Source organism: Dicentrarchus labrax, unplaced genomic scaffold (assembly GCF_905237075.1).
Source record: "Dicentrarchus labrax unplaced genomic scaffold, dlabrax2021, whole genome shotgun sequence".
Taxonomy (NCBI): Eukaryota; Metazoa; Chordata; class Actinopteri; family Moronidae; genus Dicentrarchus; species Dicentrarchus labrax.
In genome coordinates, this window is record NW_026136929.1 from 23,052 (window position 1) to 49,087 (window position 26,036).

General features: G+C 39.2%; 1 pseudogene; it reads right to left on the reverse strand.

Moving 5' to 3' along the window:
* Window positions 1-18,537: 18,537 nt before the first annotated feature.
* Window positions 18,538-19,750, reverse strand: LOC127360740 (uncharacterized; annotated as a pseudogene).
* Window positions 19,751-26,036: the final 6,286 nt, after the last annotated feature.

Here is a 26,036-nt window from a genome sequence, read left to right on the forward strand (position 1 = left end):
GGTTATATTACACACTGTTTTAATAATATAAAAACATGGCTCAATTTATTGTGTTTTTAATGCAGTTTACATTTAGTGTTATGAGTCTTATGACTTTTGTCTTGCACATCTGTGATTTTTTTTTTCTTTCATAAATTTAAGTCCCTCCCTCAGCTCTGTATTTTTTCTTTATTAAAATATTTGCTTTAATTGGCCATGATATGGAGGAGCGTTGTGAAAGTTCGTCATAATGTAGTTGCATTTGTAAACTTTACTTAGTATACAGTTCATTGCAGTTATCATTACTATGTCTATGTTGGAAAACTATTTTCTTAAGGGATTGTCTTGTGAATAACGAATAACACAAATTTTATTGCACTAGGAGGGTGATGTAGCACTGGACACAATGACCAACGGCAAGAGACTGTCAACACAGCTTTCGTCACAACGTCACAATGTCAGTTTGGAAAGCTGACTTCACTGACTTAAAAGTTGATGCAGTTGGGAATGCTGCCAATTGCAATCTGGGACACAACGGGGGACTTGCGAAGGCATTGTGTGATGTTGGTGGACCAGACATCCAGGCCGAGAGCAATGATTACATTTAAAAAAGGACAGTTACAAACAGGACAAGCTCTTGTCACAACAGCAGGAAATGATTGGAATGGCAAAACCACTTTTGAGGAAGGCTGTAGTAAGTCTCCTTAAAATCGCACAGAGCGCAAAACAGCATAACTTATGTTCTGTTGCCATTCCAGCAATAAGTTCTGGAATTTAAAATTTTTCACTGCCGTTCTGTGCGGACATCATAGTAACAACAATAAAACAGTACTGCCAGCGGAAAAAGCCAACCTGTCCACCGTTTACACTTCACCTGGTAAACAATAACAATAAAACAGTGAAGGAAATGGAAAGGGCATGCAAGAAAATACTTGTCATGAGGAGAAGAATGTGCCATCAATAGCGTCCACCTACATACGGATATCGAGAGATAGATAAATCTTAATTTTTTTTTATGAGTGTGACAGTAAATTGCCTTAGCATGCAATTACCTATGCATATTTGAACATGATGATTAAACCCTTGCATGACTTTTTATTTATGATAACATTATATTTAAAAATGGCATCCACAAGACAAGAACCTTCAACATTGGAAAAGACTGAGCTTCATGAGGAGGAAGCACAGGTAAGAACCACTCAAATTACTCTATCACACACTGTAAAACCGAACAGTAAACGCTTGTTAAAGAAAATGGCTTGTGTTACCTCAAAATTTAAAAAAAGCTATTTCACCACTACTTTTCTGAGTTATTAGTACTGATTTGTAATTTAAAGTATACAGTGATCAACCCCTGTAAGTCATTTTAGTCATTGTGCTCAAATAATTTGACAGTAATCCCTGTGTCTGACGTCTGGCGTCACGCACGTGCGTACGTGCTTCTTCACCAAGGCCGTGGAAAAGTCTGCCATGTTTGCTGCTCGCATCGGATGAGAAACCTGTAATTTGTAAATTAGTTAACTAGATACATTTTGAAGTGAAAGCAGAAAAGGAGATATTTTTTCTTGGTAAATTTGCCGTGGGACAGCGAGTGAAGATATTTTAGGTGAAACGTTCTGTGACATGCAGCATTTCTCTCAACCTGCTCAGCTCACTTTCTCCGCTGGGCTGCTGACCGCTCTGACCGCCGTTATGTTGATGTTGTCTATGAGTGCGTTAATCTGGTGAGTAACCTGTTGATTTAACGTTAGCACCATATTTACCAGCTGCAACAGCGACGGCTAGTATTGTTTAATGTTTATTATTTTCTGCATTAAATGCATTTATCTTCATGCATTTGAAAAGTCAATGTATTATGAGCAAGCTTAATTTGTTATACTGCTTCATTACACATGAGATTAAATGCATCAGCCTGTTTAAATGGTTTGGAATTTAATTTAACAAAGCTTGTATCATGCACTGAGGTATTAGCAAGACATGCATTAGTTCACTTAGCTGTCTGCTCACTATTGGTCACATTTCTGTGTTGCTCATCACCTTTGAACCTTTCAGCGTGAACGTAAACTCTACAGTATAAAGTAAAACAAGAAGACGGTTTTAGGGTGTTGTTGAGGAAAAGAGTATCTCTTTAAACCCTTATCCTCGCCTGTTCTTTTAATGAAGCAATAGGAGAAGATTTAGTTTACTCAATAATCAGCTTTATTCTTAACACCAGTAGAATGTGCAAAGTTTACAGAGCTCTGGGTCCAAACTATAGTATCCCTGACAAGCCACAAAGTGTGTGTCAGTTCACGAAGTCCGACTCTCTATCTCTCCCTGACCCAGTGTATTTAGGTACATCCGTGAGAAACGTCACAATAAGGCGTCGTCTTCTTCCCATCAGCTGTAGGCGCCTTCCATCCTCGTGGTATCTGACTCCAATGTCATGCTGACGCCTCCGGGTGTAATCTGAAACTTCACATACAAATAGACATACATACACCTGTTCTTTGCTACAGATTGACTAACACTCTCTGTTCTCTGCAACATATTGATTAACACTATCTAATCTTTGCATGTAACTTGTTCATTTCACAATATGGGGTTGTTTTGCATGATTATGTGGCGCTCCCTATATCTCAAGATCCTGTTGTACGGCTGCAGGGAGAAACTGTGATTAGTGTGACCCTAATGAGTTTGCTGTTTGTCCATCCTGTTTCTCAGTATAGAGTTCATGCAATGTATCAGCCTTGTCTTTATTACATGGTACTCTATCATCCTTATTTGCTAATGCAACTTTAATCAACTTATTCAAGCATATATGTTTTTAATCATTGGTCACATGATGGATATAAAACATAACATATCTTCAGTGTCCTAGGTTTGTAGTGTGTGATATGAGATATACAGAGTCTTCAATCTGGTTTGTTGATTTTGAACAATAAGCTTTAAGAGACATTTATTGCATATAGGTACTAAAATGTAAATTAATGTTCAGTGCACAGCATTGACATTGATCTAACACCTGATTTGTGGGTGGGATTTTGGGGAAATATTCTTTAGTTTTCCAATGGCGTGTTTAAAACAACACGAGATGGTGAATTGTCCATTCAAAAATTGTCACTACCGTACTAATGTGTATTCCTCTTTCAATGCCCATAAAAGTAGGAATCCTCCTGACTGTGATGTCTCAGATTTTAAGAATGAGATTCTTTTGACCGAAACTGACAGCTAAACCAAGTTGAATCTGATGAGGGTGGTCCCTCACAGAATTCTCCTGAGCTGGATGCTCCTGAGTGTAATCATCCTGAGTCTAGAGATGACACTGGTGAATTGCAAGCTCAATTGAGAAACAATTTGGCTTCTTTATTCTTGAAAATGCACAGTGTTCTTCATGTATCAGAGATGGCTATACAGGATATAGTTGAAAACTTGGCACAAGTATTCTCATTGTCCAAACCTCTTGTAAGAGACTCTGTGCTCAGGGTTTTTCAGGAGCATGAAGAGTCTATCAGTGATGTCCTTCTTCATGAATTAGTGGAAGCTATCATGAAAAGTAATGTTTTTGTCAGTGCTACATCAGAAGGGGCAAAGCTGTCAACTGCAAAGCGAAGGAAAACATTTGTGAGGAGTAACTACCCTTTGGTAATGCCAGTGCAATATACTATAGATTCCAGTGGACACACAGCAGTGTATGTTCCAATACTACAGATGCTTCAAATAATGTTTAAAAATACTGATCTTCTTGACAAGATTGAAGAAGCCAAACCATCACCACCTGGAATGTACATGTCCCATGAAGATGGAACATATTTAAAAGAAAATCAGTTATTTTCAGATACAGGAGAGCTGAAATTGTCACTGATTTTGTACGTGGATGACATTGAAATAGTTAATCCTTCAGGCATATAATCCAAAGAAAGATCCACAAGCTTTGTGCAGTATATCTGGCTGACGTGCTACGGTAAGCGTACTGACTCATTTCCGGTTTACTTCCTGCTCTGTGTACACTGTTCGGTGCTGTAGCTCTGTCAGTGAACGCTAAATCAAAATTTTTTTTACTTGTTACAGCGGTTATTTTCCCGCTTAACATTTAAACGTAGACTAGTTCTACCTAAGCACTCGGAGTTACTTCTACTTTTAGCGACTAGTTTTTCATACACGCTAGCTGCATTAGCAGTTAGCTATGGCTTCTCCCTCTCCCTCTCCTCTGTCCTGCTCAGTGTGCCAGATGTTCAGTTATTCCTCTGCCTCCTTTAATGATAATGGTACATGTATTAAGTGTAGTTTATTTACTGCGCTGGAGGCGAGGCTTAGTGAGTTAGAGGAACGGCACCGCACCACAGAGATATCTTTAGCCGCTATAGTTAGCCAGCCCCCAGTAGCCGGTGCGGTCCGACCGAAGGTAGCTTCTGTTAGCCGTCCTCCTTGTCGATAGTGCTGCAGGCTCACTACGATCAACATTAGACTCTATCACTCCTATAAAAAGGAAATTATTAAAACATAGGAGACTAGCACAGTGGTACAACCACCAAACCCGCCAGTTAAAACAAATAGCTAGGAAATCTGAAAGGAAATGGCGCTCTTCCAAATTATCAGAATATCGCTCAAATTGGCAAGATTATCTTAAAACTTATAGAAAGGCCCTCCGTAATGCCAGAGGAGCCTTTTACTCAGCACTAATAGAAGAAAATAAGAATAACCCTAGGTTCCTCTTCAGCACTGTAGCCAGGCTGACAGAGAGTCACAGCTCTATTGAGCCACATATCCCCATAACCTTAAGTAGCAACGACTTTGAGCTACTTCTACAATAAAATTATTACTATTAGAGAGAAAAGGAATCACCAACTGCCATCAACAGTTATCAGTGGCTCTCCAAGTTCAGGGACTTTTGCTAATGTAAACTTAGATGTATGTTTGGACTGTTTTTCTGCTGTCGATCTTCATCAGTTAACTTCAATAATTTCTTCATCGAAGCCATCAACCTGTCTATTAGACCTGATCCCAACTAGGCTGCTTAAAGAAGTTGTTCCCTTAATTGGCACTTCTTTACTGGATATGATTAATCTTTCTTTATTATCAGGATATGTACCACAGTCCTTTAAAGTAGCTGTAATTAAACCCCTTCTTAAAAAGCCCACTCTTGACCCAGGGGTTTTAGCCAACCATAGACCAATCTCAAACCTTCCTCTCTAAGATTCTGGAGAAAGTAGTCGCCAAAGAGTTGTGTGACTTTCTACATAACAATAGTTTATTTGAGGATTTTCAGTCAGGATTTAGAGTTCATCACAGCACAGAGACAGCTCTGGTTAAAGTTAATAATGACCTTCTGATTGCTTCTGACAATGGACTTGTCTCTGTACTTGTATTATTAGATCTTAGTGCTGCATTTGACACCATTGACCATGATATTCTTTTACAGAGACTTGAGCATCAAATTGGCATTAAAAGAACCGCACTAAGCTGTTTAACTCCCACATGAAGCAGACCTCTAGGACTTCAAGCGGTGTTTCCAGGCTTTAAACTCCGACCCAAGCATCATTATGTTGAGCACTACCCAGAACTGACAAAGCGTTTTGGGCCTCTTGTTCACCTATGGACCATGAGGTTCGAGGGAAAACATTGTTTTTTCAAAAGGGTGATACATGACACATACAACTTCAAGAATGTCTTGAACTCTCGCTACCAGGCATCAGCACATGATGGCGTATCACTTCAGTGCGCCATTATTTTTCAGACCCGACACACAAGTCTCGAGTGTCACCTCTGTCCAAGTTGCCACACTGCCTCAAGTGGCAAAAGACTATATAGAGACAGAGACAGATAGCCAAAACATAAACGGTACATCAGAGGTCTCATGTTTGTTTCTGCAGGCCAGACTGGAGGATTTCCACAATTCTGCAGGACTGAGCAGATACTGCTTGTGAATAACTCTGTTTCCTTTCTTTGCAGGAAGTACGAGTGCTGGTACAGTGAACATTTAAGGTCATTTGAGCTGAGATCCTCAGACAACGTCTCTCTGCATCAACTGTCAGAGTTAAATGACGCAGTAAGTCTCAGCACACAATATCGATTGTAAGATTTATTTTGATCGGAGACTTACAGGATTAAAATGTTTTTATAAGTGGGGTCCTGTACAGTGTCATGGAGCAGTGTGGAGAAAATGAACACTGGTGTAATGTCAAAATCAAAATGCCTTTAGGGTCCGTGTATCTTTTGGCCATTGGATTTTCCTTTCAGAAACGGGTATTAAAAAACAGAAAACGAGTGGTTATTTGATTTTCGTTTTAAAATACAAAAATTAAAATTGAAATAAAAGGCATTTTTCTTTCTCATGGTCAAAAAGGGATGAACGAAATTAAAAAAAATATTAGATTTTCTATTTCATATAACAAAAATAAAGGTATTTAGAACAGTAAGCTATAATTCGAACCTACATTTAAAATAAAATATGTTACATTAAAGTGTTTCATGTGCCCCTTGTGAATAAAAAACACTTTATATCAAGTATCTTTACTGCACCAGTGTGGAAAAATGCCAAAATAAAAGTGTCATATTTATGCCTCCAGAGATTGCATATTTGACCATATTTGAGGTACTGTAAAAACATATTGCTCAGTGTTTCCTGGCTACTGATGGTATATTTCACTTTTACACATATGAGACTACAAACATACTTAATATCAAGCATTTTTACTGCACTAATTTGGAGAAATTTAAGAATAAAAGTCCCATATTTATACCTCCAGATTCCACATTTTCTTATATTTGAGCCACTGTAAAAACACTTTGCTCAATATTTCCAGGCTTTGGATGGTATATTTGACTTCTGCACATCTAAGACTACAAGAATACTTAATATCAAGCATTTTTACTGCACCAATTTGGAGAAATTTAAGAATAAAAGTCCCATATTTATACCTCCAGATTCCATATTTTCTTATATTTGAGCGAGTGTAAAAACACTTTGCTCAATGCAACAGCTGTCACACTGAATCTGTAAAGGGAAAAATAATTAGTTTTAACTTCAAAACACCTTTGTACCTACTGTCTCTTCCTCATATATTATTTTTCCCTTTTACAGATTCAGTGTGACAGCTGTTGCAGGTGTTTCCACATACAGTGCCTACAAATGGACATAGCAAGCACTTATGGATGTCTTAGAAATTAAGCTCCTCAGGTTTCAAAGTAAAAAAAAATGAGCTCCCGTAATGTTATGAATGAGGGAGAACTTTCTTTGTGTAGTATCGGTGTATCAAGTGTAGTATCGGTGTTAAGTTGAAAATAAACTCTAGTGTGCCCCATATGCATTTTCAGTGTAGTGAGGGGAGATGATACTGTTAATATACTGTATGTATTCAATTGCCAGTTTATTAGGTACACCTGGCTAAAACTGATCGTCTAATACAGTCCTTTAACAAATTCTACCATCATTAACGTTATAATGTTTAATAATAATGTTTTACTGTTCAGAAATGACATTAATGGAATGTGATTAATGTTTGTGGAGGTCTCTTTTGCTTCTGACAAGTTGCTCTTTCAGCATCCTTTGGATATAGTTTATTCAATCTGGGGTAACCTTTCTCTGTTATTGTCTTCAGGTGGCGCAGTCTGATGAACCAAACATCAACAACATACCGGTTGGGCTCCTCTTGATCAGTGCCAATTCAACAGATGCCACGTTCTTCTGCCCAGAGAGGATTGCGGTTGTGCTTGAGGGTAACATAGTTATCGAATGCACCACATTGGCTGACGCATTTGTCATGCTTTTGCACTGATTTATGCCTTGCACCTAAGTTACCCAAAAGGCTTGGCCAATACATTTGACTTTACCCAGAAAGTCTTGATGGGCCTGGAAAATGGGAAGTTGAGGCCCAGGGTGTTGAGCCTTAAAAATGACATTTTGGAAGTGGAGTAATTTCACTGTATAAACAAACAAAGCTAGCTGACAGTTGTTTGACCGTCAGCTCCTTTAGGGACAGTTGCTCCTTTACTTGAAACTTTTCATATGCACATGCACTACTGTCTTTTGGGCATACCATAGAGCTATGAAAGGATTTTTTAATTTTTTTGAAGCATCTTATAGATGCGTTTTAAAAAGTATTATTGTTCACCTTAAAGTTTGATAGTGTTTGTACTGTATGGATGTATGGAAAACATTTTGCCATACTGTTTATACTGCAGTACCCATTTCTTAGATATTTCAAAGTGTATTAGGTCTTTATGGGGAAGTTGGTAAATCAATGAGCAGAACTGTTTATGGAAATCTTTGATTTTAGTGTGAAAGTGATGAAGTACCTTGAATTTGTAAGGTATTTAATTGGCTGAATCAACCAACCACAGACTTTCCCATCTGGTTACTTTATCCATAAAAGATTCTTAATTGACTTTCCATAAAAATGACTATCAAGACATATATACTGATAAAATGACATGCCGTGCATTCGTCCACTCATAGAAGTGATGGTTTAAAAACACTTTACTCCGGCCATTTCCTTAGGCCCTTGCACTATTTTTAAAATACTGTTATTTCTATTTCTGATGTCACTGTTTGACTTTTGACTGTTTCATGAATAAGATTGTGATTAGGGTTCTGTGATGTAGTGTATACTGTGAAAAGTGTCAACCACCACATATTTTGCCTTTATGCTTATAATAAGTCAAAATGCTTCAATATCTACATTTATTTGGCCACTATGTGTAATGTGCCGAATGGTTTATTGTGATTTTGGTTTTTTATGATTTTGGGATCAATGTGATACAGTGCCTAGTCAGGTATTTAATTTACAGATTAACCAAATGCATACACATTTAAAAAACACTGTCACACTATATATTATCACAATGAAAAGTTGCATTTTATTCATATTGTCCACTTCTAGAGGTGATAATTCCTCAGGCCATTTCCCAAGGCCCTTGCACTGTTTTTAAAGTGTTTGTTTCCATTCGCCAAACATTTTTATAGATCATGTTTGGTTAATATTATATGGTTATTCAATAAAAGAGTGACTTCATTTTATCTGGCTGTTAACATGTTTTGGTTTTTTTTGTTTAGGCTACTCAAAATATGTGAAAGTATTTTAAGTTCAAGCTACTTAATACAATTTATGTAATCTGTTTCAAAAAAGAATTTAAGTATCCTAACTTGCAATTTGAGTTGAAATCAAGCAAAGTTTTTAATTATAGGGGAGTTTGTATAGCTTCGTTGAACTTAAAAAAGTTAAGTAACTTTAAAGTGGAAAAATTATTTACAGAGAATTTATATATTTTATGTTAAAGGTAATAAAAATATTTAAGTTAGCTGCACTTGATTTTTATTTGAGCTGTGATAACAAAATTACCTAGTAAAAGCTACTTAATCAAGAATGTTTTTTTAACTTATAAAATTTAGTTAATGTCAATTAAAATGTTCAATGTAATCTGTTTCAACTATTTGAGTTGTATTAACTTATCGGGTTTTACAGTGCAGGTATGGACACTAAGATTTACCATTTAAACCTCTGTCTGTCTGGGGCAGTAGTGTTTGTCGGTAGTTTGAATCCAAAAAATTTCAAAAACTCCCAGAATTTATTTTTTGTTTGTCCTGCTCCTCTGTGGACTTTGCCCTGAGGAGGTTTAGCCAATCTTTAAGATTTGCTAACTTGGACCCATTCTGTTGGGTGTTAAGGCCAGTCGGGTGCTTTTGAACCTGCTTATCCTCTGCCTTTGTTTTATAAGGGTGTCCTGATTGTTTATAGCATATTAGGAACTTTAGGTACTTTTCCACAGCATAGCCTAGCTCAATACACAGGTCTACGAGGGCTACCTAGGTGCTTCTCCACTGGATAGTTAATCTTGGATGGCACCAATAGCTTCTGGCCTGTGGCAGCTCTCTTTTTAAATACGGTTTATGCGTTTTATTTCTTGCAGCTTTAAAGCATTCCAAACCTGATTTTAACACAACATATTTCATTAGGTTACATAATGTATATGAGTGAATACATAAAGTATATGATTGACGTTTATAGTTTCACACACTAGTCTATGAGCTATCTTTTCAAATTACTGTGTCATTTCAGAAATAAAAACTAATGCCTTATGCTGGTTTTGGGGAATTTAACTACTCACCTCTCTTACATCACTTTGCATCACTTCAGTAGTATAATACTTTGACTTTATAAAAATGCTGGTACATGTAGTCATCATTTAATTGTGTTACACTCTTTTTATGTCTTACAGTTAAACGATGTCTCTGGGGGATATTCTTGTTTTCTTCACTGGATGTGACAGTGTTCCAGCACTGGGCTTCTCTCCAAAGCCAAGCCGCGAGTTCATCATCCATTCCCGATTTCCACTGGCGAATACTTATGAAAACATTTTTCGCATTCCAGTTCATGCAATATACACTGCTTTCAAATCTGATATGGATTTTACCATACGCAATTCATCAGGTTTTGGAAGAGTGTGAGGTATAATATTATAGAGGGCTTGAGTTATGATGAGGATGTTTGTTTGTTTTTAGAAAAATAATTGCTGATATTTCATTTTGTTCTTCCTAGAGACAGTATTTACTTGACTAAAGGCATGAAGAAATATAAGTAGAAATGTTCTTTGTTACTTTCAAAGATATATTTCAAGCCATGGTTTTGTGTTTCAGATATAATGTGCACTTGGTGAACTTAAATTGATAAATGTGAGGCACTTCTTTTTGTATTGTAGTCAACCAGTCCTCCAACCTGAACAACTGTACAATGTATGTCATTTATCTCCACCGTCTGATATGACCCAGAGCAGCAATTGAGTGATTAGCGCAGATTATTCCCTCTCAATGTTATGGTAAGCCTTCTTAATAAATGGTTGTATGTTGCTACTTTGTATGGACTGGTTCATTGTCATTTTAGTGTCTACGAGATATGAGTATCCCAGACTTGTCATATTTTTTTTGATTTGAAAAAACGTACACAAAATGAATTTATATAAGTTCATCTTCATCAGTAGGGTTAAATTAATACATTATATTTGACAGATGACATACTTACCAACAAAATAATAAACAATGACCACTCCTATTGCACATCTGCAGAAGGCCTCTCCCCCTTAGCAGTGAGGACTGTGAAGAGTCTGAGGATGAAATCCTAATGGAGGAGACTCAAGAAAATGCCTCTGATGATGAGTTTGAGCTGAGTGGTGAGGGACGGATCAGTGATGAGGACCAAAGTGTCAGTGATGTTGAGGATGAAGAAGCCAATATCTCACAGGACAGAAAAATCATTTTGTTAACAGCAGAATTATTAAAGCTCTTTCATGTGTGCCATTGGCAAGGTTGTGGCAAATGTTTGGTAAGACCACCTGCAGTGTCACAATTGGATTTGGGCTTAGAGTAAACACAGAATGCATTGATGGCCATGATTATACGTGGCATTCTCAGCCTTTAGTTAGAGGATTAATGGAATGCAGTGTTTCTGTCCCTGCTGCTTTATTTGTCACTGGAAATGAGTGCAGTCCATTCATGGAGGTATGTGACACCATTGGTCTGGAAACCATCTCCAAAAAGCAGTGGTTCAACATACAGAAGGCCTATGTCATCCCAGAGGTCAATAATGTCTGGACAGTACGCAATGAGGCTGTACTGAATGCCCTATCTGATGAGCAGCTTATTGTGTCAGGAGACTCCAGATATGATAGTCCAGGTCACAACGCCTCATATGGGACATACTCACTCCTAGACATCAAGTCGAACCTGGTGGTGGCACAGGAAACTGTGAAAGTCACAGAGGTGAAGAACAGTTATTGGCTTGAGGTAGAAGGTCTGGAGAGGTGCTTTTCCCACTTGGAAGAGTATGATGTCACCATATCTGTTTTAGCAACTGACTGTAACCCATCAGTGCAGAAAGTCATGCGCCTTGAACATAAATCCATACAGCATGACCTCTGGCACATTGTGAAGTCTGCCAAAAAGCGACTGCTGCAGTGCCACAATGAGGAGCTGTTTGAGTGGATCAGAATAATCACAAACCAACTCTGGTTTTGTGTCACAACATGTGAGGGAAGTGTGATGAAGCTGAAAGAGAAGTGGATCTCAGTCCTTCATCACATTACCAATGTGCATTACTGGGTGTCCGGTGAGACAATGACCAAGTGTGAGCATCCTACCTACACCCCTGAGGCAGAGAGTCTGCCTCAGGGGTGTCCCCAGAGACAGCTGGAAAGTCTTCACTCCTTGTGCACAAAGTACACCACAAAAGGAAGAAGTTTCTGAAGGAGAGCTTTGAGGCCCGTCTGCGGGTTGCTGCACTGGATCACAACAGTCATGTGAACAGTAGTATGTGGTGACCCCACTGAAGGTGGACAAGGATTATACCTTCAGGAAGAACATTGTGGCAGGAGTGATCAGTAGGTGTAAGTCAACGTCCATCAGGGCCCAGCACAAAGGTGTGGAAAAACCAACCCAGTATCATGACAAAGTGTGTAATACACCCGCCGGTCACTAGGGGATTCCGTGTCAGTGTCAAGCTTTGTTTCTCACTAGCATGTGGAGGACACGCTAACATGACCTTAACATGAACGTGCAGTACCAGCAGATGGCAGTCATTTACTCATTGCCAACAACTACTATGGAGCAGAGGAAGAAATCAGTCACGCCATTTTTCCAGATCCCAACCCACCAGGTAAGTCGATGATATGTTGCTGATTTTCATTTTTGTTTATGATTATCTTTTGTTGGAGTAGAGTCGGTAGAGATCCGAAGGTTATTTACTTGAGATTAAACTGGAGGATTGGGTTAGCAAACGCTAGCTATTTTAGCAATTAACTTTACAACTAACGTCATATGAAAGTGCTTTTCAGCTTTAGTAATTAATTAGTTAATTAGTTAGGTAATTAGTAAGGGGAAGTCTTGGTTAATGTTAATTATGGCCCCACGACACATTAAGGAGGTCCGTTTTTTTCCTTCTCTTTTTTTTTGTCATTAAAGTATTTATTTATTTTTCAACAAATAATACAAACAACTTATTAATGACAACAAAACAAAAAACAGAAGAAAGAAACACAAAAAGGCAGTCAAAACTAAACTTAAAGGACAACACCCCCTCTACTACCACTATATTGTTTGTGATTATATCAACTGCGATGTGTTTCAACACATGCTTAATGTATCAAGCCCTTAATATATAAAAGAAATGGTCCCATACTAAATGGAACTTCCCTTTAACATTATTCTTCCTGGCACTGAATTTCAGTGTTATCATACAATGCTAGCATTTTCATGCAAGGAAAAGGAAGCAAAGGAAAAATCAGCTTCCACTACACCTGCTGAAGGCAGTAAGCCTACTTTCCGATGGGTGGAGAGAGATGCAGATGGATGTCCACTCGTAAAAAGAAGCAGAAGTGAAGAGACACTGAAATGTGCATCGGCTACAGGTAGTTCATGTCTCCTCCTTGTCTTGTCATTACCCTAATCAAATGAGTAATAACAAGTAACCATAGTGTCCATAGTATTTAAAATTCAGCTAATGTATACCCTGATGTGAGTTTTTTCACATTTAAAACAAAGACCGCCGAACAGGGTGGTTTTTGCACTGTATGTCGATTTACTTTCTATTTGTCTATGGTGCCAATCAAGGCCAAAAGGCCACAGGTTGGATCTGTTACATTTGTTAAAATATATTTTCCAGGACCAGAAACATCTTTACACTACATAAGCTCAAATGTCAACTAATGTAATGCTAAACAAATACAAAGATATGGAGTCAAGTTCCCCAATGTGTTGTCCCATTCTTCTGTTAAGGAGACTGAAATTTGTGTCAGCTAGATCTGTTTCCAGATTATGTCTTTTGATCCTCAAGTGCAAAGAAAAACGATGTGAAAAATGTTCAGAGTCCATCCATCCATCCATCGGGGTCAAGTCGCGGGGGCAGCAGCCTAAGCAGGGAAGCCCAGACTTCCCTCTCCCCAGCCACTTCGTCCAGCTCTTCCCGGGGGATCCCGACAAGGCGTTCCCAGGCCAGCTGTGAGACATAGTCTCTCCATCGTGTCCTGGGTCTTCCCCAGGGTCTCCTACCAGTGGGACGTGGTGGGAGGCTTCCGGGAGGCATCCTAACCAGATGCCCGAGCCACCTCATCTGGCTCCTCTCAACGCAGAGGAGCAGTGGCTCTACTCCAAGCTCCTCCCGGATGACCAAGCTTCTCACCCTATCTCTAAGGATGAGCCCAGCCACCCTATGGAGGAAGCTCATTTCGGCCGATTACAATACATACTGTATAATATACAGATTGACTTTTTGTCTTTCCTTTTTATCAATCTTTTCAGTTTCTGTTGCCTCTAAGGAGGCCTCTGCTTCTTTTGAGTCTGCTGAGGAGGTTCCCACAGTGACCCAAGACCTGTTGTCAATATGTATTTGGTAAGATGATACTTAATTGTAATTAAGTATTAATTATTAAGTGTAATTAAGTTTGGCCAAAGTGTGTAGGAATGTTTATGATTTAATGTTTATTTTATGTTTTTAAGACACTGAGATGCAGAGCTTAAAGGACATTCTGACCACAGCGAATGTTGAGAATATGAAAGAGCAGCCTTCAACCTCATGGTGCTTGCGTCAGTCTGCTGCCCAAGATGAGTGGCGGAAAGCACGGTCCCATCACCTGAACTGTTTGCTGTCCTGCAATGAGGTCCCAAAAAGGAAGTGCTGTCACTGCACCTCCCCTGCTATAATTCGCTGCAGAGACTGCATGCCAGAGGATTGGCTGTGTATGGAATGTGACATACACATACATTTTAAACTCACACTTCATAACAGGGAGTCTCGCATTGATGGAATTTACAAGCCCATTAAGCCAACAGTGTGCTGCGCAGAAAAGGATGGCGCATACTGTCTGGTCAGTCAAGGTATTCTTCTGATTCTTTTGGTAAAGTGCTTAAAGTTATGTTTGACCTTTTAGTTTAGATAATAATCTCAATTGGATACATTTATTGAACCTCTCTTTTCAGTGCGACTGTTGCCTACAGTGAGACCTTCCCAGCTATGCACCCGTGACCCTGAAAACATTACAGAGTCAGCTGGCAGAACAGTTATCTTGGTTTGCATAAATGGTATGGACTATCAATTTATTTATTTTCTTGCTAAGTTGTATGTCTCAAAATAACCACATATTTATTGTAATTATTTTTGTTTTTAGGTAGGTATGATTTGCACATGCCAAATTTGTTGTGCAGATTGTGCCTGGCACAGTGGACACCTGACAGAAGCGACCTTATAAAGAGCGTAGATTGTAAATGCTGAGACGTTGTTTGCAGTTGATGTCTTCAGCACATTTGAAGAAATGAAAACTGTTGCACCCAGTTTGTCCAGGCAAGCTTTTTTGTTTTTTGCAGATGTTAGAGAGGAGAACTTCTGACTTTGGAAGGGTAGGTTCAGTGTGGATGACAGTTGCAGAGATTGGAGAATATTACTGTTGCCATTTCATGTAACTTTTTACAAATTGACAGGCTGGGAAAATACATGGAGACATATTCCAGAGAAGCTTCATGGAGTATACCTTCTGCCAATTCCAGTGTGACAAAATTGTTGAGGACAAAATCATGGTCTTCTTGAAAGATGCAGACTTTTTCCTGTACCACTGCTTGAAGAAAGTGTCTTCTAAAAACTGGCAGTAGGTTTGGGAGTTGATTTTGAGGCCATCTTCAACCCGAAAAGGTCCAACTAGCTCTGTCGGGAATGGTAACCGGGACTCAGGAGCAGACTAGAGTGAAGTTTCAAATAAAGAGTTTTATTTGAAGTGCACAAACAAACATGGAATGAGTGGCCAGAGATTCAGATGAGGCAGATGAGACAGAGAGTGGGTATGGGGTCCGGGCTCCAGTGCTCTGGGTCTGGTGGTGAGACAGGGGAAAAAACAAGTTAGCAACAGGTAATTCTTAAATAGCCAAAGTTTTCTGGTTTGGCTGGCGTGATATCATACTAGATCAGGGGTGCCCACACTTCTTCGGCTTGTGAGCTACTTTCAAAATACCAGGTCAAACTGATCTACCTACATTAAAAAATGCTAAACATAAGTGAAGGCAGGAAGAAAGGGACCTTGAAACTGTTCAGACAGTCAAAATTGTTATTTCCCTTTTTTTCCAAGCAGTGGATCAGTGCAGCTTATTTACAGTGAGGGTCAGCTTGGCCCAAACTGAAGAGAAAACAACAAACAAAATAAAAACGAATGGAAACAACTTAGGAAAAGGTAACTAGAGGTATCAAAAATAACCTCAACTCTGATCTCTATACCCCTTTTAAACTGGGGCCCCTGGCAACTTCCTCCTACCACAGGATGCAACAATTAGGATAACAATAACAATAACACATTCATTTATCTAATACACAATAGTTAAGTTTTATAAGTATAACAGTAGAAAGAACTCACAACACAGATGCCAACTGTTCAAAATCTCAAAAAATCACAAATCTCCGAAACGCCTCCTAAATCTCCCCCTCATCTATATTACACTTGGCACATTCCCCAAGGAACTTGACCATAAAAAGGAGTCCACCTGGGCGGGGACTGGTTTGCCAGTTCCTGGGTGCAATCTAGACAAGAGGTGAGAAACACACAAATTAATCAAATGGAAAATGTTCCTTCCAGATCTAATGTAACACAAATGCAAACATAATACAATTTCCCTTACCATGTTTCAACTCAATATCTGTACTAATAACCAAACCCCAGACACCTGCCCGCTAGATGGTATGTAAAAAGTGGCTGAGGTGGACAAGCACTTTATGTTGTGTCTCATTTAAGTAAAGTGTCATTATAAGTAAATATATTTAATTATATATACTGAGTAGATACCTCACACTGATGACTTGCACTGAATGGAGTCAGCCAGGGATGCATAGTCCGGACAGTAGCTGCTGATAGCCAGCCTCAAGCACACTTCCAAATGATCAGTCATAGTGGAACGGTATTTGGACTTGATAATCTTCATGTGGGAAAAGGCTGACTCACATAAATAAGTAGAGCCGAATAATGCAGTCAAGGAGGTAGCACATTTCCTCATGTTGGGGTATTTTTCCTCTGTGAGTAAGTTCCAAAACTGTCCATGAGCCCTGGACTTGAGCTCAATGTCAGCTTGTAGTGTCAGGATCTCATCCTCCACTCCGGACGAGTTCAGGTGAAACAGTGTTGCAATTTCTGATGCGAGTAAATCAACATCAGCATCCTCCCGAAATGGGTAGCACATGAATGTAGCGACTGGCTCCAATAAAGCAAAGTCTTGAAACCGTTTGTTAAAGTCTGACAGAAGGTTTTCAATCTGCTCTGTGTAGCGTCCACTGTCAAGTTGTGCACAGGCCTTCCCTTGCCTCTCCAGTTCTGATACGAGGTTGTGGAAGTTTGTCAAATCATGGCGCTGCAGCTTTGAGCCCAGATGTTGCATTTCTAGTTTGAACGAAGTTCGCTTTTTGGTGGAAAGTCAGTGTCGTAGCTTTTATGTATAGTCTGAAAATGCCGCTCCACATTTCCCTTCTTCGGAATAGCAATGGTTGATTTGTAGATGAGGCAAACGCACTTGGAATAGGACATTGTGGAAACAAAAGTCCTCCCATTCCGTATGGAAGTGGTAGGTTTTGGGCTTTTTACTTGGTTCAGCTCCCCCACTCATTTTTATATAATTTCTTAAGTTTAGTACTATCTGGCGGGGACTGGAAGGTCAGCCTGGCTTATGAAGGGTGAGTTGATGGTGATGAGGAACAGGAGTGCTGAGTAGTGTGATGAACCACAGGTGTGTAAGTAGGAGCTCCAGCGGCCACGCCCACCAGTGGCATGAAGGAGGCCAGGGCCGTGACAAGCTCATCTTTAATAATACCAGCCCATACCAGTACCCCACCTCCACCTTGCTGGCGTCTGAGTCGAAGTGGAGCTCTGTTTCCGTTACTGATCCAGCCACGGGCCCATCCATCTGGTCCATCAAGAGTCACTCTCATCTCATCAGTCCATAAAACCTTTGAAAAATCTGTCTTCAGATATTTCTTGGCCCAGTCTTGACGTTTCAACTTGTGTGTTTTGTTCAGTGGTGGTCGGGTTTCAGCCTTCCTTACCTTGGCCATGTCTCTAAGCACTGAACACCTTGTACTTCTGGGCACTCCGGGTAGGTTGCAGTTCTGGAATATGGCAGCACTGGAGGATAATGGGTTCCTGGTAGCTTCACGTTTGATTCTTCTCAAATCTTTGGCAGTTGATTTGCGTCTTTTTTTCTCAATACGTTTCTTGCGACCCTGTTGGCTATTTGCAACACTTAGCAATTTCAAAAGTGCTGCATCCCTCTGAAAGACTCTTTACAATTTTTGACTTTTCAGAGTCCGTTAAATCTCTTTTTGGCCCATTTTGCCTGAGGAAGAGAAGCTGTCTAATAATTATGGACACCTTGATATAGAGTGTTGATCTCCTTAGGCCACACCCTCACTCATTACGCAAATACACATCACCTGGTATGCTTAAATCCAATAAGCACTCAAGTTTATAAAGCTTGAAGTTGGAAAATATGCATAAAAATTATGATATGGCCAAAATACTCACTTGCCTAATAATTGTGCACGCAGTGTATGTCTGCTGTAGTTGCGGTCACCTAAGAGTAACAAACAACAAAAAAATAGCAAATTTTAGTACACAGTCATTTTTACAGTAGCCTATTTCCTATGGGATCCTCTTTTTTAACACACATGCATAAAAACACATGAATTATATCTAAACAGAGCATCAACATCTTCTTTGAAGAATACCATTGTGGTGAGAGTGCATGCCACACCATAGTTGACTTTGTCACAGCCAGCCTTTTCTATGTCCTGCAAGACGTTTCTGACTTCTTTGTTCCACCTTGCAAGCTGACTCTGGATCTTCTTCCCTTTGGTCCCGAGACTGCCGACAAATCTTGCATCAATGTCAACCCCAGTCAATGTTGCAAAATGATTACAGAGAAATCGCTTAAGGAAGAGAAATGGCCACTTTTCTTGAAGTTAATCCATGCTGGGTGGAGGGTTGGCATTAATAGTGTAGCGCTGAGAGGCATATGTTTTCAGCATGTACTCTTCCACCCAGGCACGCTCAGCAGCTCTGGGTCCCTCTACTGAAAAAAGCTCCACCATTTCCTTTCTTTTCCCTTCAACTGAGTCTGGGGTTTCTCCTTGAGGGAGGTCACTAGGGTGCCAATTAACATATCCACAGCTGTCAGTTTTGGAACATTTGGATGGAGTAGGGCTCTCATTGCTGGATGCAGTCTCGCATGTAGCATGTTGTTTTGGCCTCCTAACCGGACTAATGTGTTGTCACGATTTGCATGATCAATCCGAGTTTTAATTTGATTTAAAAGTCGGACCATAGCCACAGCCAATTAGCTCCCCTTCAGCTGTGACATCTGCAAAGCTCTTTGGGTGTTTTTCAATTACTTGTCTGGCTATTTCAGAACACTGGTTCCTTGAAGGGTTCAAGCATTTCTCTTGTATCGCCTGTACAATAATTCTGACCATACTCAGATGTTCTTGTTTCCTCTGTCTCACGCCTTGAGCAACACATTGCCGCAAATTTGCTGGCATTTTCTGCCATGGGATTTCAAAGGAGGACACCCAGTCAGACCTTTGGACATGCGTTTGTGGGCTTGGAGGTGAAGGGCTTTGAGGCAAAGAGCCTGCTGAGGTGCGGATCTGGCAAGAGGGCAAGGTGTTGTCTGTCTCAAACAACTAGCCTGAAAGAAAAATGAAAACATCTTAGTTGTCATTGTAAAAGTCACTTAAAGCGCAAGTAACACCCCAGAAAGCAAGATTACATTGATCAAAGGTGTAATGAGTTTGACTGGTTATTAGACCTTAGAAATTAGCACTGCTCTGATATCTTCTTTTTATTGAATATTGTAGACTTAATATGTGTATGTCAGGGCCTAACCCATTGCAAACAAACTATATACAAATATACAATCGCTACCAACAGAACTGCCAGACGCAAACTTCTGTTTTCTTACACCACTAACTAAACTTCTTCACCAATAGAATGTGTAACTACTGATGAAATTGGCTGAATGATTTTGACCCGATGGGTATCAGATTTGTGGATTCTTACCTGTGGTTTTGAGATAGTACATTAGCCTCCTTACAGCAACAGGAGGGATGACACCATCAGTATCCTCAATGGAAAGAAACTGAAGGTCAGAATATGCGTTCAAACCACGAGTTGCTAAATGAGTCAACAAGTTGTTGAAGTCGCTCTCTGAAAGTGAAGGTAGTGCCTTCCTGAGCTCCTCCTCCACAGACGCCATTTACCTGAGACAGACAGAGTGATGCAAAGGCACAAGATTAACATCAAATCGTCGGCACAAAGACAGTGGATAGTAATCTGCCAGGTCCTCCACACTAACACACACATAAGAATCTGACTCAAGGAGACATTGTACACCGAGGTCAACTAGTACAAAATAGACATAAGATGAGTCCGTCAGTATCAGAGCAATTTTCCCAAAGGTATAGCCCATATCACTGTCTTCCATAGCCACAACCATATTTTTCTGGTACTTGGTGCCCTTGTAGGTCACAGCGGATGTCACTAATGTGGTCTCATGGATGCTTCTCAACATACCAGCTTCCTGGATACCATGGTTATATAAATACCTATCGAACTCATCTGCTGCTGCATTTGTAAAGTAGGTGAAAAGAGACGACCAGCCTGAAGATAAGCTTGTAGATTCTGGTGCCTCTGTGCCAGAGTACTGTTTAAGTTCTTGAAGTTATGCAGCTTCCTTGCACACTGTTTTAAGTATGTATGTTTACTTTCAAAACGCAAAGTCCACAATCGAATTAATAAGCCAAAATGCAGAATGAGCTCAGGGTAATCCATTAAGAAATGGTGCTTTGGCTTCAGAGTTACAGCTGGAAACAGTGTAGCTCTAGACATAATATACTGCTCAATGAGAACTTTCAAATATGCTACCTGGTTTGCATGGATTTTAGGGGCAGTCACCATATTAACTATGTTTCGCAGCAGCAAGCACAACTGCCAGATCTTATCCTCCAGAGGATTTTTAATGCGATCACACTTTATAATGAGTACACACTATTAAGCATTAGTTAAGCATGAATAAATACTGAATTCATCATTTATAACGCATGAATACACATTAGTATGTAGTTTATAAACACAGTTTAAAATGTTTTATTCATCATTGATAAGCACATTAGTTATGGATTAGTAAATACTGAATTCATCATTTATAAAGCATGATTCTGCTGTAAATAGTCATTACTATGTGGTTTATAATCGCAGTTATAAATGTTTTACTCTTCATTGTACTGTACATTTCTGCATGCACTTGCACATCCACTATTCAGACATGTATTAATGATTAGTGACTGTGTTAGCAGATGTTCTATAAAAACTCAGAACAAATTCATTTTCTAATGATGGCCTATAAACAGTTATTAATGCAGGAATTCACAGTTACAAAGCACTTACTACTCGTTAATTAAGTATTTTGCACGAGCTTATCTAAAGTGAGCACTATCTATGGCTTATTAAGCATTTACAAATGAGATATAAAGGCTGACAATGCCTCGAGACTCACAAAATGTTCAGTTATCTTAACAGACGAAGGAGAGACACAACACAAAGGGATATAGAACATATTGTATTGATATTTACTGCAACTTCCCAACATATTGTATGGAGACGAACAAGGGTGGTTTATGAAGACATGCTATTGTTGTGATCTTATCTGTTTGGGACGTGTACGTTGAGCTTGCAATCCCGCTCTCTGACTGAGAGTCATCAACCTGATAGGTGGCCCCTTTGGACTCGTAAGCTGAGTATTTGGTGTTTCAGTTCAGGTCGGTCATTTGGTTGACTCTTTTGTCCCTGGCATGTTCAAGCATGGAGCATCAAACTTTGAGAAAGTACCAAAATTGATGTAGAGTGCTTTAGGATGAACTGCATGCATGATTTTTTCCCCCAGAGATTTTGTAAATATTTCCTGTAGGCTGACTGAAGACATTTCGACCTTTCTCTATTTCTGTGTGTTTGTAACCTTGAGACTGACTGGGTCCAAGATGCTGTCAAATCATGGGTGTGTTGAGTGTCGTGAGATGAATGATTGGACAAAGCAGCTTTGTGTGTCTGTGTGGGTGTCAGTAATGCACAACTCAACACACACATATTCTCTTTGTTGCCAACAGAGGTCAATACCTCTTTCTCATTGGGGGATCTTGTCAGACACAAGTGTAACTAATAGCATGAACGATGGCTGCATTTCATTTAGTTGCTGTAGCCTTTTTTTCACGGCAGACGTTTCACTTGTCATGTACTAAAAGCACAGGTGCCAAAGTTTTACTTTGATTAAAGTCTATTTTGATTTGACTTGACAACTTGCACAAAAGCTTGTGTTTGAAAAAGCTGATTAAATGTACGAGTTCCTTTTGCAATCACAGCTTTTTTCAAAGTTAAGAAAATGTTTTCTTTGTGATAGAATGGGTGTCACTGAGGTTTGTTGATTTCAGCATCCTGTTTCATCATCCCAGGCACGCCAGTACAGGAGGCAAAAATTGGCTCTTTCATCTATGAGCCTGGCTTAGCCATACACAACCTGTACGTTTATGTTACTGATTAGAGGCTATGGGATACTTTAAAGAAACCCTTACAGTAGTAGAAGTAATAATATCAATCAAATGTTAGAAAAATGTATCAACAGAATTATTCAGTGAAATCAGACAGCTCTATCATTTCCCTATCTTCCACTGGTAGGCGTCTTGGTCGACTTTGGCATTGTCTTACCAGTGGGTTTCTTAGGTGGTATATGCTTTCTGATGCTCCGTGTTCATCCTCAACTCAAGCAGATACTGGAAAACACCAAATCCAACACAGTACAAATAAATCTTTTTGGTATTTTCGATGGGATCTTTTACAGTTTTTCTTGATTGCTTTGATGCAGCAGTCAACTCAAACTCCACATTTTCAAAACGGTTAACACACAGGCCAAAACAGTGGCACTCATGGTCAAAATGACACATTTTGTTTGCAAAAGGCTCTAACCGTGCCAAAACATTTAAAATATGCAACAAAAGCCAATTTTGCCTTCAAACACAACTTGCAAACAAGTGTATGAGCTCTTCCAATCAACCATTACACAGTGGACAACAAAATACAAAATACAGCACTCAGTGCGAATCAGTGCACCATTGCTTATCATTGTAGCCTATTACTGTACACTGTAAACCATTTCCTTGTATATTTACAGTAAGTTACTGGCAGCACGGTTGCCAGCAAGTTGCTGTATTTTGCTTTACAATAAACTACTGTAATTGTACTGTAATGAAATTTACAGTATATAGAACAATACTGTATTACTACAAAACAGTATTTTACTGTATTTTTACTGTATTTTGTCTATTTCTACAGTATTTTATTATATTGTACTGTAATATCTGCAGTTATTTTAATATTGATATCACTGCTATTTATTACTAATTATAATAATTACTAATAATTATTATTATTACTAACAATGATAATATATATTTTAATTACATAATAATCTCAAATGCTACTGATATTGTAATTTTATACTTCAGAATAACATTACAAATCAAAAGGCAACCAAACAATGTTCTTAATAAACATGTTTTTTTATTCAATCAATACAACTTTCTTTAACATTATACATTTCATAAACATTTTGTTACTGACAACATTCAGCCCAGAGAACAGTGCAAACTGAGCAACAGAAACAGATCAGAAAAATAACAAAAACACTTCATTAACCTTAACAACAACAACAACAACAACAACAACAATACCTTCAACGACAACAATACCTTTACTATAATACCCTCAGTTTGAAGTCCTCCATTCAAACTCCATTAAGGACCGAATGACACTGTTGACATGGGGGTTGATGGCAATCACCTTCCTCTTCACCACCCTCCCAGTCTTTTTGCTCACTCCCTGTCTGGTAGAGCATTTCTTGCCATCCTCAGGGTTGATCCTGACCAGAAACCTGTAAGCAATATCATACCAGTCAATAAATATGTTTGTAAAGAAGCCTAATGCACTCAAGTCCCATCCCTAATATGCCATTTCAAGTGTGCGCACAGACTTGAAAAAACAGTGCTCTGAAATTTGCAACCCTCAACCTGGCATGACAATGTAACATTCTGGGGTTGAGCTTTATCTTCAATTGGCGCCATTTTTGCCTTGCCATGGTGCAGATACATATGAGACTTAAAAGATTGAAATTTCCTAAAAATGCAAGGGCACTACCAAAGCAAGACGCAATGATTAGCCACATTCCTGTGTACTTTTACGTGTGTGATGAAAGTATTTAAGAGAGAGGTTGAGAAACTGCATGACTTGCAGTTGTAGCTGGACATACTAAAAACTTGGCAGGGATGACTTTGGTGGATAAGTGGACTGGAATGACTGCCTGGGAACCCGGTGTAGATCGCAGCAATGGTGAAACTCAGATCACACACTGTAACAAAGAAAACACACAAAGACAAATACAAAACCTGTTAGCCACAGTACCGAGAGAGATGGACAGAGAGCGCAAGAGAGAAATGGTGAAAGAAATTTCTGTAGCAAAACAAAATAAAAAGAAAATGTTAAACTTTAAAAACATGTATTATTATGGCTCATACTTACAGAAAACTCATAAACTGCACCAACGCCTGGCGGTAGGGATGCCCTCCTCAGGGTGCAAAGACAATGGACCACACTATGAGAAAGCAAATTATATTTGATTCCATGATGTGTTACTTTTTGGGGATATGAGCTAATACATCACTGTGTATTTCATACACTCCAACAATACATCTAGGTTAGTAAATATTAGCTTACGTTTGACCTTGCTGAATACACAATATTATATATATATATATATACTATGCGATCCATTTGTCTCGTAAATCCCCCACCCGAGTTGCTCTGACGCGCGAACGTGACGTAATTGCCTGGCTTGTACCACTTATAGCGTTACAGTTTGTCTTTGGGTATTACGAGATGGAAAGAAGTGCAGCAGCTGTGTTGTTATTGTTTTTTGGGTACGGTTTCAGGTCAGTGTAAATTAATAAAATGTTTTTCTACAGAAATACAAGTTGACATTAAAACGACCAACATAGTACAAATACAAAGAAAATACATCTCAATATGGGCGCTGCCATCTTGTTTTGCGAGTCGTACGTTCACCCTAGCTCGGGGGTCTCAGTGAAATATCGCGAGATGGCTGCGAGATTACGCTTTCCAACTCAGGCGCGGGATTTACGAGACAATGGATAGCAGTTTTGCCATGGCATGCATTAAATGTCTTTGATAATTAACTTCATTAACCGTGATAAAAATAACCTTACGAATAAATAGTTTAAGTCAAAACGCTAGAATCAAACCCAATTAGCCAAACTCTCTAACCCCACAGTGTTTCCCATACATTGATTTATTTGTGGCCGCCCACCACAATATCACCATTGACCGCCACATATTGATTTTAATTTTTTTTCTGTACAAATTTTTGAAATGTAGCCACTTGCTATCCACACTAAGTGACAAGGTTAGCTAGAAACGTACTCGGTGTGGGAGGATATTGCAGCATTCCCAGTGAGCATTTTTCTGTTGAAAAGACGAAACGACTATGGTCTCTGGTGAAAAGACGTTCAAAACTGGTTCAAAAGTGAAAGTTTTGTCACCGACTATTTGAAGACGTTGATTGAACGTTCACATTCAGACCATATTTCACCGGGATTACGTCTTCGTGTAGAACACATTTCGCCTATCAGTGCAATATGACTTTGGAGAAAAACCTTACAGTAATCAATACCATCTCTCTTTCTACAACTCAACAAATTGTCAAAATGATTAACAATTTTGTGTTTGTGACATGTTGATGTTGTAACTGCATTTTAGCCGGTTGAAAAGAGGGGGAGAAGCTCTTAGACATTCAGACCGAATATCACCCAGTTTTCAACTAGAAATCAACGTTGAAATCCTGGTTGGTGCTCACTGGGTTAGCTAGCTATAACGTTAACTTTGCAGTCTCATCCCACACTGAAAAAACGATGTTGCGGTACACTAGAGCTTAAAATCCTCAAACCTCATCA